Here is a 16,616-nt window from a genome sequence, read left to right as displayed (position 1 = left end):
TTTTATTATTATTATTTTTTTTTTTTGTGAAGCCTGACAGTCATTATGCACCAGAAGATGTTGCAGTGTGTGGAGTATTATATAGTTTTATGTAGGCTGTATTATTGTTTGACTTTATGGATTGCACCTGTACTGAAGAAAAATAATGGGGGGTGCATTCAGTGTTGCCAACTAATTTTCATTGGAAGTTGCTAAAAGAAGGTCAGTTTGTTACTAAAAGTTTCTAAATGACATTGTAATATCATTGCACGATGACATCATTACATAATTACAACACAAAATTGTCACTATTTCAAATCTGAGCAAAAAATGTTTTTATATACAGTATGTAATATTATTTTGTAATATAATATTAAAATATAAATAACTGTATTTTTAAATATAACATTGAATTATTGAATACTTACAAATTTTGAACAATTAGGGCCTAAAATTTAATTTTTTATTATTATTATTAGTTAGTAAACTAGTAAAACTGCACATTCCCAAAAGCTTCGTAAGCCTAATAAGTTCCTGAAAACTATCGTATGACTGATGTTAGTATTACAGGTTTTTTTTTTTTTTTTTCCAAAAGCATCGTAACTTAATTAGCACTTAAAAATCATTGTAGATATATGAGACCTCTGGAGTAATTGTAAAGCCCTAAGTGCATCGTAAGAAGACAGATTTATGTGGTCACCTGCAGGAAAGTATTAGAAATAAAGTAATTCATCTAAATTGAAACTCAACCAAAAAAAAAATAAATAAATAAATAAAATAAATAAATAAATAAAAGAAGTAATATAGGAAAAATGCTTTAAAGACTGGGGGGAAAAAATCTTTCAATGACTTACTGATGTGCACAAGAACCAGTGTATTGGACCCCAAAATAATGTCTCTATAATAGATATTACATACTATAATATATTTTTTGTATAAAGTATATTGTATATTATTATGTAACAATATTATACATGTAAATATAATATAATATAATATAATATAATATAATATAATATAATATAATATAATATAATATAATATAATTGTTATTATATCCGAGTTGTCTGGAACACAGCATTACGTTGACATTTCAATAAACTAGTGTTTATTACAATTACGACTCATTCTGTTAGGTGACATTTCAGCACATGACAAATGGATAGCAACTTTTAAGTTGAACTTAAAGCACAGCGACGTGCGATTGCGTTAAGTGCATTTTTGGGAATGATCGTAAAATGACTCTTAAGAACTAAGATCAATCATTATTGAAAAACACAGCCCTGAACAATTATAGTTTTAAGCAGTGTATTATCAGTTAGTTAGTATGCTACACTCTACGAAAATATCTGTACAAATAGGGCACAATCTACTTTGTTAATATGAAGGTATGAAAATTACTAGGGATGCACAGAATATTCGGCAACCAATATGATATAAGCGAATGCCGAAAAAGCAAAAAGGCTGAATAATATGTACCGAACAATGACTAACACGATCAAATAGAGACACACACTAATGCAGCAAACATGTCGGCAGTGTGACAGTATTTTAAAACTATCAGAGAAAGACGCAGAACTAATTACAAGCACAAAGCACCAACAGTGAGAGACTGTTTTGTGCTGCATCATGTATCCGATGGGAAAAAGAGGTGGCTGATGCTGGTGGTTAGGTTACTGTATGATGACTGAAGTCACGAAATTACTTCAGACGATTAGCAAATAAACTGCAGAATATTATGTTTTCAAACACACGTACAAATTACATTCTGACAGCACTGCATGAGCTCGCGGCGCAAGGGTTCAAAGTCCAAAGTGAGAGGAAAATCTGCACTGGACTTGTTACTCGTCAGTTGCTTTGTAACGTTTTTGTAGTAAGTGATACGTGCGACAAACATCTTTCCAAAATCATAATGAGAATATTTTTTTAATCTGCATGCTGTTGTCAGCAAAAAGAAGCACTGAGATATTCCTGCCAAAATAAAAGCAGAGAAAAAGAAGCAACTCCAAAAATGTGAGTTGGGAAAATGTGAAAACCTGTGTTCCGTATTTGGAATTCGGCCTTCGGCCCAGTGTTTAATCTTGTTCGGCTTCGGCCAAGAATTTTCATTTCATTGCATCCCTAAAAATTAATAGCACCTTTTCCATTCTTCTAGATATTTTTTTTACAGTGTACTAACTGATCAACAATCGCAGGTACAAGCTACTAACAAGGTGTATCATAAATGAACAACTATTAAATTATTGAATTATTATTATTAAATTGAGCAATTGCTAATAGCAGCTAACTTAATTCACATGAAATGTGTACTACTATGCATCTTTGGCTTCCTCATTCTGTGTAATTTAAATGGAAAATGTGTGCCTTTTTATCGTTTGAGTCACTTGTCAAAAGTTGCTAAAAGTTGCCAAATAAATGTTAAAAATAACTAAATTTGTTGCTAGGTGCTTTTGGAAGAAAAAGATGCTAGGTTATTGTGAAAAGCTGCTAAATTTCAGATGGTTCAAAATGCGGCTGCCAGAGTCCTGACGGGAGTTCAAAACCGTGAGCATATCACTCCTGTCCTGCAGTTGTTACATTGGTTACCTGTGCACTACAGGATTAATTTTAAAGTGCTCTTATTGGTTTTTAAGTCTTTAAATGGTTTAGCACCTTATTACCTCTCGGACCGGTTAATAGTCCACCAACCCACAAGAGCTCTAAGGTCTGCCAACTTAGGGCTCTTAGTGGTTCCTACATCCAGACTCAAGTCTAGGGGTGATTGAGCATTCACCGTAGTTGCTCCGAGACTTTGGAATAGTCTTCCGGCAGAAATCAGAACTGCCCCTACACTATCCATTTTAAATCCAGGTTAAAAACATTTTGATTTGATCTGGCTTATTATTTTTGATTTGCATTGCTCTGCCCTGTGTTTTAGTTCTATTTGTTATCCTTTGTCTTTGTTTTTAATTCTGTTTGTGGTTGGTTACTTTGTACGGCACACTGGTCAATGGTAGTTGTGTTTGGTTGTGCCTTATAAGTAAATTGATACTGAATTGAAATTAAATTTTGCAGCAATATTGCTAAGTTGGCAACAATGTACGGAGCATGCAAGTTTTAGCAAATCGAGGGAAAGCAATAGTAAATCGAGGGAAAACTATAATAATAGTGTACACGTTTAAGTACATTGAGGGAACAAATTAATAAATCGTGCACACGATTTAGCCTTATATTTTTTCCCTGCTTGTCATGTGTGGGGGTCTGTAACAATGAATGCATTGGGTTGTCATTTTTATGGCATTGTCTTGGTATACTGACACCTAGTGGTGTGGATGCAGCATCACACTATGCCCTATTCGCAGATATGATTCATTTATTCAACAACCAAAGATTTCTAACAACAGGAAGCTTGTTGAAATAATATTCATCTGGATATGTTCTTAACAAGAGTGCCTCAATATTGTGACAAATGTGGGAAAGTCTATCAGTTTTTATTAGGCTCCTTTTTATATGAGTGTGCATGATTTAAATAGATTTTTCACACGTGCCGTTCATTTGTTTGTGTTTTATCTCATTTTTAATGACGTAAAAACTATTGAGTGCACCTTTAAAAACAGCTCTCCTTTTGAAGGCATATAAATCAATATTATATGTCATACATCCTTTAAAAGAAAAACCTGTTAAAATTACAGAGCAGATGTGGGCATATCAAAGTGATATTTCCAGATAGTGACAGAGTACATTGCTGCTTGTCACTACGAGCATCATGATCCATTTTGTAAACCTAATCCTCTTAATGTTATGGCATATGTAGAGAATTATCCTTAGTTTGGAAGTGAAATCTGGAAGAGGCATTTCATCCCGGGGAATTTTGGCAAAAAGTGCCATCAACCTGATTGATATTGTAAAGAAGCAGTTGCCTAATTTCTATTCCATGTCATGAGGGAATGATTTAATACCTTTTTGCCAACCTAATATCTTTAATGAAAGTTCATCTGCAGTAGTTTTTCAGTTTGCTATGATATTAAATTCCAAAGAGTAAATCTCTCTGACCTCATACTTTTATGCACTCGTATTGGAGTTTTGTGGTCCAATATGGTGGCATTAATTCTCCAAGGAAAAGCTGAAGAGCAATAAAAGCTTGGGCAGAAAGAAAGGAGATGAAAGTCTCAAGTTGAGAGCTCTGAGCCAGTCAACTCAATGGGAGGTGAATTAAACTGTGCTGGGAGCCAAAAGTTGAGGGATACCAACAAAAAGGCCTATTAAAGATGTAATAAAGGAACTCTTTAAATATGAATTAAGCTCAGCTGAAGTCGCCACCCACTTCACATTCCTTCCCACCATCAGGTTCCTTTCATTTTTCCTACAGTTTAAGATCTTCAACTGTTTTTATCTGTTATTTACAGAGATTGCATCTTAAAAGGATTAATCATGGAGAAATATTACATTGACATTGTCGACCCCCTAGTAATCGCAGAGTAAAAATGACCGGCTCACCGTTGCGGAATAACAGTGTATTGTATGTCTAACAACTGAGAAAAAAATTGGGTCTGCCAGGGGGCTACTTCAGAGCTGTTGAGGCAATACAAGATTGTTCTGAGTATCTTATTAGCATTTAAATGTCTTTTAAATTAAATTGACTACATTAGAACGTGTACAATCGGTTCCCAGCAATTCAGACAAACAGATGTTGTGAGGCAAAAAACAGTAGCAACATTCAATCATTTGCCTACCCAGGAGGTCATGAAACAATTCTAAATGTAATGTTTTCAAGCTGAATGCAGAGCTGTTGAATATAGAATAGTTGGCCTGTCACCTTGTTCCTTGGCCAGAGTAGTTATCAGAATATGGTTAGTTAGTGTTTATTAATTTAGCATATTGGTGTGAATCTACAGACATGAATCATGTTCTGAAGAGCTGTTGCTATTATTTATCTCTTCGGCTTGCAGATGTTAAAACTGTCAAAACAACCTCTTAAATATGCATTGAATGAGTCAATATTAAAGGACGAGAAATAAGAGATGAGAGGTGGACTCCATGGATTTGAGCCAGTAAGCAACAACCCTAAACTCCTTAGTAACCACTAAGCAGCAACAACTCAAAATAGCTTAGAAACTGCATAGCAACATTCTGAGCACCTTAACAAAGCCAAAGCATTGTGGAAGTCAGACTGCACTTTGTGTATGCTAAATCAAGTTCTGATCACTGTTTGCATTAGTTTTGAACATTTTTTTTTCAAGCCATGAAAATTAATTGCATTCCCATTTCACATATAGTTTTGGATAGCAAACAGTGAAGTAATAATGGGAAAACAGCATGCTGTTTCTTTATCAACGAACTCATTTCTTTATTGCCCAACTCATCCATTGCATACATATACAACACTGTAAGGCCTGACATATGAAAGGAACCGGTTATTGAAACTTTAGAGAAAATAACATTTTGTTGGTACAAGTTGGTAAAAAAATGTCCCCTTTAAATGATACACAAGGCTTTTATGGCTCATGTAACATGATATACAAAATACATTAGAATTAATAAGAAAGTAAGGCCAGTCAGATCTGTATAACAGCATAACAGAATACTCGCATAAAATACATATAATTGCATGTTTTTGTAAGATGTTATTTCAATGATGTTATTGTGGGGTGTAAAACGTAATGCAATGCAATTCCATGATGATTGAAATAGATATATATATATATATATATATATATATATATATATATATATATATATATATATATATATATATATATATATATAAAATCAAGTAAACCTGAGTTGCTTTAATCTAGTACGTGTTCATCTTGAAATACATACTAAACATAATACATAATTATACTTATAGGCTGTTTGCTTGCTAAAAAGTGTAAACTATCAACCAGACAATGCAAGGCATGTTGTTAATAATGTACAGCAGGTTTTGTGGCAAAGTCTTGATCACAAATTTAAATATCAAATAAGATACAGTAGGCTTTATTGGATTAATGAATTCTGTTATCATAGTCATTTGATCATGGCAGTATGCTGAGGCTGAAACAATGTTTTCTGCATGTCTTTATCATTGTTATCTTATGTCTTAGTGAATTCATAAATTATATTCAAGAACTGGCGTCCATTGTCTGAATATGCCAGAAATGATGGAGATGTTAACATTTGTGTATCAGAGCAACTTAGTGAAAGGAGAGTGACCGCATGTTTCAGCTCCAGCTCACATCCATCTATCTATGACAAGATAAACGATATATGAGAGGACTGTAACTTTTAAAGGAATACAAGCTAGCCGTTAGAGACAACAGAGCGGCTGCAAGACACAAAACAATCCATGAGTTATCATGATGTTTGTAGCAGAGGGTGAAGGTTATGAAAGCACATATATTCCAATTACTCCGCGGAAGGTTTAGTCCTCTCAAAAAAAAAAACCTACATTGCCTGAAGGTTGTGTATCGTCGCACTGTGTTCTATAGCTCATTGTGTTCAGTGAGCCCTATTGTCCCCACGCTTCTTATAGGATGTGTCATTGCTGTCGTCACGTCTGATTGGGCGACTCAACGAGGTGTCACCTCAATGCTACTATGCTCTGCTGGTCAGCCACATCTGGACTCGTCATACTCGCTCTCGTCAGCGTAGCAATCAACCACAATGCCCCATTCCAAGGCCCACTGACATTGGCCACTGCTCACCGCACCCATAGTCTTAAATTTTTATAGCCATCACTTAGATTTTTTTTATTTCTGCCATAAAAAAAGTTTAATTAAACGCACCACCTGTGCGAACATTCACCTCAAGCTTGTGGTTATTTGTGCCTTACGAGGAAACGTTTAACAACGGATAATTAGCACTGGGGAAGCAACTTTGCTACACATAATTGGAAGTGGTTTAGCAGGCAAGTGGTTGGCTACATTTACAAGCTGTTAACCACTATATTGAAGCAGTTTAAACAGGAAGCAAATTGTATTTAATAATTATTCAAAGTAATTATTTATTCTACTTAATTAAATATATACATTTCATCTAATTAAATAAATCAGAGCAGTATTTATCCAACTCAAAAAAAGTTTAAACTTCACAAATCAAATACTGATCAATTACTTAAAATACAATTAAAATTGGCATGAAATGAAATTCACGCTCTCATCTGTTTTATAAATGAATGTTATAGTTCTATTTGTGAAATATTCATCCATGTGTGTTTTATTTTGTTGGCTTGTTTTACCTTGTTTGATCAGAATGTTAATACTCTGTCATCTGATGAAAATGACAGACTTTTCTCTGGAGACAATATATTAGGCTTCTCCAAACATTTAATCCACTTAACCTGATAACTGTCACTCACGTTTTTGAAGATAGACTTGAATGTGCATGATACAAACCTAAATTTTTATATTTCATGACTGAAAACATTTTGTAACATGATTTTGATGTGCCATTTACATGGTAATGCAATGTCTGATTTTAAAATGGGTTTTGAAGGATGAATTTTGAGATTTTATGTTTTCAAGTGATATATAACTTCTCATGATTTCTAAAATGTGATATAGAAAAAGGCAACGAGGAAGTCTTTTTTTTAAACAAAGGTCAAAGCTCCTTTTGTAATGTAGATTTTTGAGGGTGCACTCTTATCATAAATTGATCTATTACTTTTCCTACATAATTTTTTACAAAAAATATTGGGATAATATATATTTGGGAGTCTTAGACCTTTCCAACAATATATAGTTTGTCAAGATTAGATTAGATTTGATTGTAATATAGTATAGTCAACGTAGGTGTCCCGTATACGGGACGGGGTGACATTTAACAGGTTAAACCCAGCCCATACACATCTGCAATTTCAAAATCAGATCAACAAACAACATAGAAACAAGTCCCAGCCCTACATTTTCTTTTTCATAATCCATTACATTCAATTGTTCATCACAACATAGAATAAGAGATCTGTTGCTGCTTCTGTTTCATTACAAGAAAATTGACATTCAGTGTCATGCAAGGACTCAAAATAGATATTTTTTTTTTCTGATCCAAACAAACCGATTCACTAAAAAGAATTGGGGTGGGGGGAGCATTTTAGTTTATTGCATAATTTTCTTTTAGGTAATGTTGTGTTCACAATGAAACAACGAGGTTGTAGAGATTTTCCAGAACATCAATTACTACAACAAGACAAGCTAAATTAATGAAAGAAGAATGAAGAAGAAATAATTTACATGAAAGGTCTTTTTGCCTGTGGACTTTTTTTCTATGATTTTTTTTAGAAGATATTGAACTTTTTAAATACTGGCTGTAACATTTAGGAACTGCTAATCGACAGTTTGAAATGCGACATGACATTTATTATTCTCAAAGGAGAAAGGTCTCTTGTTCTCTCCCGCGCCTCTTATCCTTCAGATGATAAATTTAAGTGCTAAAACAGACAGATTTGAATCAAATGCAGTCATCATCCTCTCATTTAACATACTTGAGAAAAGGCTGAGTGTCCCACCTCCTGCATACCGCCAAACTTACACAGATTCGGCAGTTGTGTTTACATTACAATCCTTTAGTTCATACCAAGGCCTTTTAATTACAATATATCACATATAAAATTACTCATTGAGCTTAAGGGGTTGTTAACTTAAGCATCAATTTTCAAGACCTTGGTTTGGTATTATAATGTCTTTGGAGAAATGAATTCAGAGCTTTGCTCAAATAAAACTTGTATAAAGCGACACAACTGCTGTCACCTGAGGATGCCACTTAATTTTATGTTTGCAATAGCAGTATTGGCAAAACAGTATGGTTTACTTGCCAAGTTCTTTTGCTCATAAAACATGGCCGTCTGTGCCGCCAAGGATTATATCATTACAGCAAATTGGTCATGCAGCACCATTCTGTCAAAGTCAATTGAAATCTTATTGTGCTACATTTACGGCACTTTCTTCCCCGCTTGGTTAAGTCTGACCAAGATAGAAGCTAAACGCTTCTCACTACACTAACCAACATATGTTTACCTTTTTGATGATGCAGAAACAGATTTTAAAATTGACCTCATGCAAATACATCACAGTCAGAACACACACAGTTTCTGTTTTCTCTGGTACCATCTTAAAAACACAACCAACAACATAAAAGTTAGATTCCGTTTGCCAAAAGCAAAGCTAGGCTAGCTTATCCACACTTTGTTGGCACACAAACGAATGTATAGCACACACAAAGAGGTCACTCTTAGGGACCCTTCTTAATACTAAAATGACAAATTTTACACCCTATGTTCTTGTGGCTAATGAACACATACAGTCAAAGGTCAAGGAAACAAGTAATTGTGCCATTTGGAAAGGACTTATGTTAACTGCGCTGTTTTACACAGAATGTAGTTTAATGAATCCATCTTTTTAGCTAAGACACAGAAGAAAAAAAACCCAGCTTGCCCATGCTGTGAGACATTCTTAGGCTGGTTTGAGATTGTATTAAAAAGGGAATTTTGTAGTATTTAATCCATGTGTGTTAGCTTTGATGTTATCTTCTCCATGCAGGCGTATTCTAATGTGTATATATATATATATAGAGAGAGAGAGAGAGAGAGAGAGAGAGAGAGAGAGAGAGAGAGAGAGAGAGAGAGAGAGAGATTAGATATATATAAGAATAGCCTAAATTTTTACAATTCACCTTTTTTTTTCTCCCTCTTCAACTTCCTGTTTCAACAGGAAATATGGTAACAGGAAAGAATAATTTACTTGTAGAGCATTCTACAAGTAAATTAATGGGGTCTTTAAAGATCGACCTAAATAAATATTGTTGAAAGCCTTAGCTTACCAAGGAATTTACCAGAGAGCAGAGTCATTATAGCTATAAAGAAACACTTCAATTCTGCAGTGAATTTTGCCATGTGCTTATGTACTGCAATCAAGCTGTTATTCTGACTGTGAACGTTCCTAAAGAACACTTCCTGTTGAATAATTGGTTAATTTGTCATGAAATTGATATTACACAAATCTAGTATTGTACTGCCAGTAACTGGTTATTTCAGTATCACTGAAGAATTCCATTCATCTCTGCTACATTCTGACAGTGTGATGTGTACAAATGAGCTACTGTGGTTAAGGTAAAAGTGTGTAAATCTTCTGTTATATAACATTTTCTTTTTTCCAGTTTAATATGCATGTAACTGTAACAAAGGTTGGTCTCCCAGCAAAGTACATAAAACATTTGTGTTTGTTTCAGTGTCCCCACCAGCACAGTGCTGCAATTTAATGTGTACTTGCTGTTTTGCGTTGTGTCCTTGAGGTCCAAAAGACCATAGGGTGTCCAATCTGACATTTTACGTTTCAGAAGGGTGCACATAAGCACCCCATTGTGGCCACTATGTGCCTTTGATGTAACCTTTTGCCTATGCTTGATCCACAGCAGACACCTACCTAACACTTTATGCAGCATGTCACTAAAATGTGACAACAAAGAACTTAGGGATGTGGGACAGGGCCTAGGTCTATTAATGAACAGCCTTTAATTAATACACCACAGGCACATAGCAGCATACATTAATTAACCTCTACTTTAAAGATGACTTTGCAAAGAAAACTAATTTTCTAGTCAGTGCAGCATTCCAAATAGTTATTTTAGTATTACTTATATACTGTATTACTATATTATATTTTGAATTACCTTTTATTTTTGTTGTTGTAACTTAATTATGTGCTTCTCACTTTTTTTTCCTTCTTTTTTTTAAATAACAGAATTTAAAATTATGGAATAATGTATGGAATGTCCCAGGATTTGGGGAATTATTAGGATAAACCAAAAGTAGGTCTGTAGACTTAATCAAGTCATGAGGTGGACTGGTCTATTTGAATATTGTTGTAGTTATTTTAATACTTCCATTTATTCAACGTATATTATTCTATAATGTATATTCCAAAAAAACATTTTTTTTTTCAATAAAAAATAAAACTGTCTTGAGGAACAAATGAAAAACCTTTATGCAACCATCTGGGAAAACATGAAAATGCTCATAGTAAATGAGTGGTTTGGCAAAGCTTATCCACCATTTTTTTCCCAAACCATCAACGGTTTACCACACTCTCTGCCTGTCTATCATGCAGAAATCTTTGGCTCCCAGCAGAGAAGGGACAGCACTGTCCCCTCCCACTCCTGGTAGTCACTCAAAATCATCTACCATTACCGCAGCAAGAGGGACTCAGAGCACAATAGGCAGTTTCAACCCATTTTTGCCTGAGCATTTTCTATCGACTGGTTTCTTAGGCTTCCTGAAGCTATTTCATTTTCATGTTTTTGATCTTGCATTTTTGTGCAGATCAATACAGTCTCAAAAGAAGCTTTCTAAGCCCCTTCTTGCAAGCTCTCACACTAGAAAAAGAGGTCTGTGCCTCCCATGTCTTTACAGCAATTGTTTTTCCTTCAATATCTCAGGAGGATCTAAGGCGCAAATTTCTGGGTGCTGTTACAAAATACTTCCATTCATTTTATCACCTATTCAAACTCATTTTGCTGTCAGACAGATGACATAAAATTGTGCATATAATTTATCCTCTGTTCCATGGCACTGTTCTGTTGACACAAACAATGGCATGAAATGGCATGGTCAGAAGGCCACTGTCTGACATTGATATTGATTCCAGTGTGCACATGCTACGTTTCGTAGTGCCAAGAAGGATTGCCCATTGGCTGAGGGTCCAAATCATTACATGTACTGGCAGATAGATCCCACAAATTAATTATCTTATATGAATACTAGACTGTGCTGGCGTGCAGCGGTGTGTGTGTGTGGGTATATGCTTATATCAGATGGGGGTGGATGCATGCGAAAGGTGACATTATAAATGCATTTTCCCTCCTAGTGTTGGCACGGAAGTATAAAAATGAATGCAAATATATTGAGATCTCCTGTTACATGCCTGTGCTGATGACTCTCCTGAACTCGGGCCCCCTTATTGGCACATTAGAAACGCCTGCATGATAAATGCTCTCTGCTGTGTGATATAGATGGATGTCATTGAGCCGAGATGGTTGAATATTCATACATGTCTCTGAGCTGGTCGCTTTATTAGACAATTATTAAAGACTAAAAGGTCACAGTTTGTTTTTTTGTTGTTTTTTTATTCTGCTGTAGTGCTTGTCGAAAGGGCATGTTTATTAGAAAGCCTGTGGTAGGTGTTCGCTTATGTTAAGAAAAGATCACTTTGTTTTTTTTTTCTCCGGTGATTACCATGGTGTTACTCTACGCCAAGCCATCCAGCTGGTAATTGTAACACTGCAGGATATTTTTTCATGATTGAATTCATTATGACTCATTACAGGCCCACACGGAACCTGCTCCCACAAACTCTGTAGACCTTATCAGAATTGGGACATCATTTAAAGTTCTCCACATCGTCCTCCTTTACTTTTTGTTTGGTATATACTGTAACATTTAACTATGCTTCCATCTACTAATAGATTTTAGTCATTATAGACACCATATTTCATTTGACAAAGCACTAATGAACAACATTCATCAATTATCTGTGGCACAAAATAAACACTTTTCAAAAGTAAATTTAATTATCCGAGATAATCTTTGTTGCTGGGTGGATGCGCACTGATAGAGATGCATTCTTATCAGCTGTATGTATATTCTGTCTGCATTGATGAAGGTCAACACTGAGAAACTGCAGACTTGAAAGTTTATGTACTTGTGTAAAATTTTCCCCCTATTAAATTGAAACAATTTTGAGGAGAATACAGCCTATCTATCAGGATAGATGCCATAATTTACTCTGAATACAAGTAAGACTGGCCAGGACCAGTTTGTTTGTACTGTTGGATGTTGATTATTCAGTCGATGGAATATTGAAAATACATCTTTCCAAACCATTTCCAGTGGATGAGCGACTTTGGAAAACATGAGTAGTCAGAATGTCTAACGAAGGACTTTAGCTTGTATGTGGGACAGCCTTGTTTTCTGTTTTGACACTTACAGGATTACATTAAAAAGGATACATAAAATGTATTCCTAAAGTCTTTCTCTTTCTGGTCATTTAAAGTGCCCTAGAATGATGCAAAAATAACTTTTAAATACTGCCATTGGAGAGACATGATTATGCAGTAGTTATATGTAATACAGTAGTGAAGGTTTCTGATTTGATTTGTAATAGTCTTGGTTAAGATTGCAGTGATGATATTATGTGCTGTTGCGTTGTCTACTGGTGTGGTGAGTATCGGTTTAAACTGCAGACAGTGAATGAGACTAAAAGGGAAGTAATTGGAGTACATTACAGTAATTACTCTGACACTGACATACTGTCCTGCAGTCTGAACAACTCTACTCAGACAGGTCCTTCCTTTCTCGGTGTCCTCTTAACACACACACACACAATCCTCATGGTGGTTTGCCTGGGGCCCAAAGATAAGGCAGTCTTATGTGCAACTGTATTAACAAAAGAGTCAGGACTTACACGCCAGGCTCTGGGCACCACTGCATATCCCCTCGTACACACAGATATATTGGTATACACACATGCACACACCTTTACCGATTACCTGTTAAAATGCGGACATAAATTGGGTATTGCTTTGTTGGGGCTGGGTAAGGTTGCATATGGTTGGTGGGATGGTATAAAATGTAAAAATGCAATTTGCAACAATAAAAAATCTATGAGGAAAAAAAATAAATGTCGACATAGGTGTGGCCTCTTTCTAGCCATGGGTTATCTCACTTTATATAGGACAGATTTCTATAAAAATGTATTATTTTAAATATGAAATTAATAGTTAACATTGTTGATTAAACCAAACCACAACTTAAAGCCTGATTTCTGCAATGTTAGAATTACAAGAAAATATATTTTAAGGCATCATGACATAATGATATGTCACTGTGTACAACACAGAACTTAAAAAAATATATACATTTATTTTTTATATTCTGTGTATTTATAATAATATCTATAATTGCATAATATCATATTATAATATAGATATAATCAGTAAGTCATGGCAAAATGTTTTTTTTTCATAACTTAAATAATTTAACCAATTTCAGCTTTATTTTTTAAATATACATGATTTAACTTGACGCCATTTTAAAAAGTGTGGTCAAGAAAAGTCACCTTTATTTATATAGCGCTTTAAATCAAAATACATTGCGTCAAAGCAACTGAACAACATTCATTAGGAAAACAGTGTGTCAATAATGCAAAATGACAGTTAAAGGCAGTTCATCGTTGAATTCAGTGATGTCATCTCTGTTCAGTTTAAAGCTGCGGTAGGGAACTTTTGACGCTCTAGCGGTTAATAAACAGAACTGCTTGCGTCTTGCGTAAAAACATTGCAGCCGGAGCTACTTCTCTCTGTTTATGTCTATGAAAAATCACAAAGGTACTGGGTTACTCCGCCGCGGTACCCCCGAAGCAATCTAAAATAGTCCGAAAATAAACACTTATTATAGGTGTAAGCTAAAAACACGGTTTGGAAAATGGATTCATGGTGTACTCGCTCATTATGTTCATTTTTCTACATTTTGAACACAAACAAAGTTACGGACCGCAGCTCTGATTGGTTGTTTTTTACCGGGAGCGCATGACTTTCTGCAAATGGCAATAGGAGCACTGGGAGGAGCCAGAGGAGCTTGATTTTTTTCACAGATTATCTGTCTCATATTCTACTGTCAGGACATAATGACAGGTTTAATAAATATGTAAAAAAAATTTTTTTTACAAAAGTTCCCTACAGCACCTTTAAATAGTGTCTGTGCATTCAATTGCAATCAAGTCAATGATATTCCTTTAAATGAAGTGACCCCAACTAAGCAAGCCAGTGGTGACAGCGGCAAGGAACCGAAACTCCATCGGTGACAGAATGGAGAAAAAAACCTTGCGAGAAACCAGGCTCAGTTGAGGGGCCAGTTCTCCTCTGACCAGACAAAACCAGGAGTTAAATTCCAGGCTGCAGCAAAGTCAGATTGTGCAGAAGCATCATCTGTTTTTTTGTGGTCTTGTCCTGGTGGTCGTCTGAGACAAGGTCTTTACAGGGGATCTGTATCTGGGGCTCTAGCTGTCCTGGTCCCCACTGTCTTGATACATACTGGATCCGGGTGACTGCAGTGACCTTCTGATCTGGATACAGACTGGATCTGGTGGCTACGGTGACCTCGGTATAAGAGAGAAACAGACTAATATTAGCGTAGATGCCATTCTTCTAATGATGTAGCAAGTATATCATGTGTTATGGGAAGTGTTCCCAGTTCCGGTTTACCTAATAAATGCAGCCTAAAAATCCTTTAACAGACTTGGATATTAGAAGCATATTAGTGTGTTATGTGTAAGCCAGGTTAAAGAGATGGGTCTTTAATCTAGATTTAAACTGCAAGAGTGTGTCTGCCTCCCGAACAATGTTAGGTAGGTTATTCCAGAGTTAAGGCACAAAATAGGAAAAGGATCTGCCGCCCGCAGTTGATTTTGATATTCTAGGTATTATCAAATTGCGTGAGTTTTGAGAATGCAGCGGACTTGTAGGATTATAATGTAACAAGAGTTCATTCAAATACTGAGGTGCTAAACCATTCAGGACTTTATAAGTAATAAGCAATATTTTTAAATCTATACAATGTTTGATAGGGAGTCAGTGCAGTGTTGACAGGACCGAGCTAATATGGTCATACTTCCTGGTTCTAGTAAGAACTCTTGCTGCTGCATTTTGGACTAGCTGTAGATTGTTTACTAAGCGTGCAGAACAACCACCCAATAAAGCATTACAATAATCTAACCTTGAGGTCATAAATGCATGGATTAACATTTCTACATTTGACATTGACAGCATAGGCCATAATTTAGATATATTTTTGAGATGGAAAAATGCAGTTTTACAAATGCTAGAAATGTGGCTTTCTAAGAAAACATTGCTATCAAATAGCACACCTAGGTTCCTAACTGATGACGAAGAATTGTCAGAGCAGCCATCAAGTCTTAGACAGTGTTCTAGGTTATTACATGCAGAGTTTTTAGGTCCTATAATTAACACCTCTGTTTTTTCAGAATTAAGCCGTAAGAAATTACTCGTCATCCAGTTTTTTATATCTACTCTGCATTCCATTAGTTTTTCAAATTGGTTTGTTTCACCGGGCTGTGAAGAAATATAGAGCTGAGTATCATCAGTATAACAGTGAAAGCTAACACCATGTTTCCTGATGATATCTACCAAGGGTAAAATGTCAAGCGTGAAGAGTAGCGGCCCTAGTACTGAGCTTTGAGGTACTCCATACTGCACTTGTGATCGATATGATACCTCTTCCTTCATTGCTACGAATTGATTGCAGTCATGAAAGTACAATATATAAGTGGTGTGGGTGGATTTTCATAGAGTATATATTTGGATATTCACAGTGCTGGGTAGTAACTGATATCATGTCATTTGGATTACATAATCAGATCTTCAAAATGTAATACTTGTAATTAGATTATATTACATTTTAAAATAGTTATAATCAGATTCAAGAAATGTAATGTTCAGTGCATGTTACTGATAGCGAATAATTTTTTTCTTGTTTATTTTTATAACAATATTTTAAATCTATAAACAAAATAATCTAAAAGTAATCCAAAAGTCGTCAAAATACATTACCTAAAATTAGTAACTATATTGTGACTAGATTACATCACTGACTCATCACTGACTCTAATTTT

At 35.2% G+C, this 16,616-nt stretch overlaps 1 protein-coding gene across 2 annotated transcripts in view; it reads left to right on the top strand.

Moving 5' to 3' along the window:
• LOC113049761 (transmembrane protein 132E) overlaps positions 1–16,616 on the top strand; it is a 293,725-nt gene that overhangs the window by 212,002 nt on the left and 65,107 nt on the right. The window lies entirely within an intron of this gene.

Source organism: Carassius auratus, chromosome 30, assembly GCF_003368295.1.
Source record: "Carassius auratus strain Wakin chromosome 30, ASM336829v1, whole genome shotgun sequence".
Classification (NCBI taxonomy): domain Eukaryota; kingdom Metazoa; phylum Chordata; class Actinopteri; order Cypriniformes; family Cyprinidae; genus Carassius; species Carassius auratus.
Note: the sequence above shows the minus strand (reverse complement) of the source record. Positions and strands in the feature narration are given on the sequence as shown.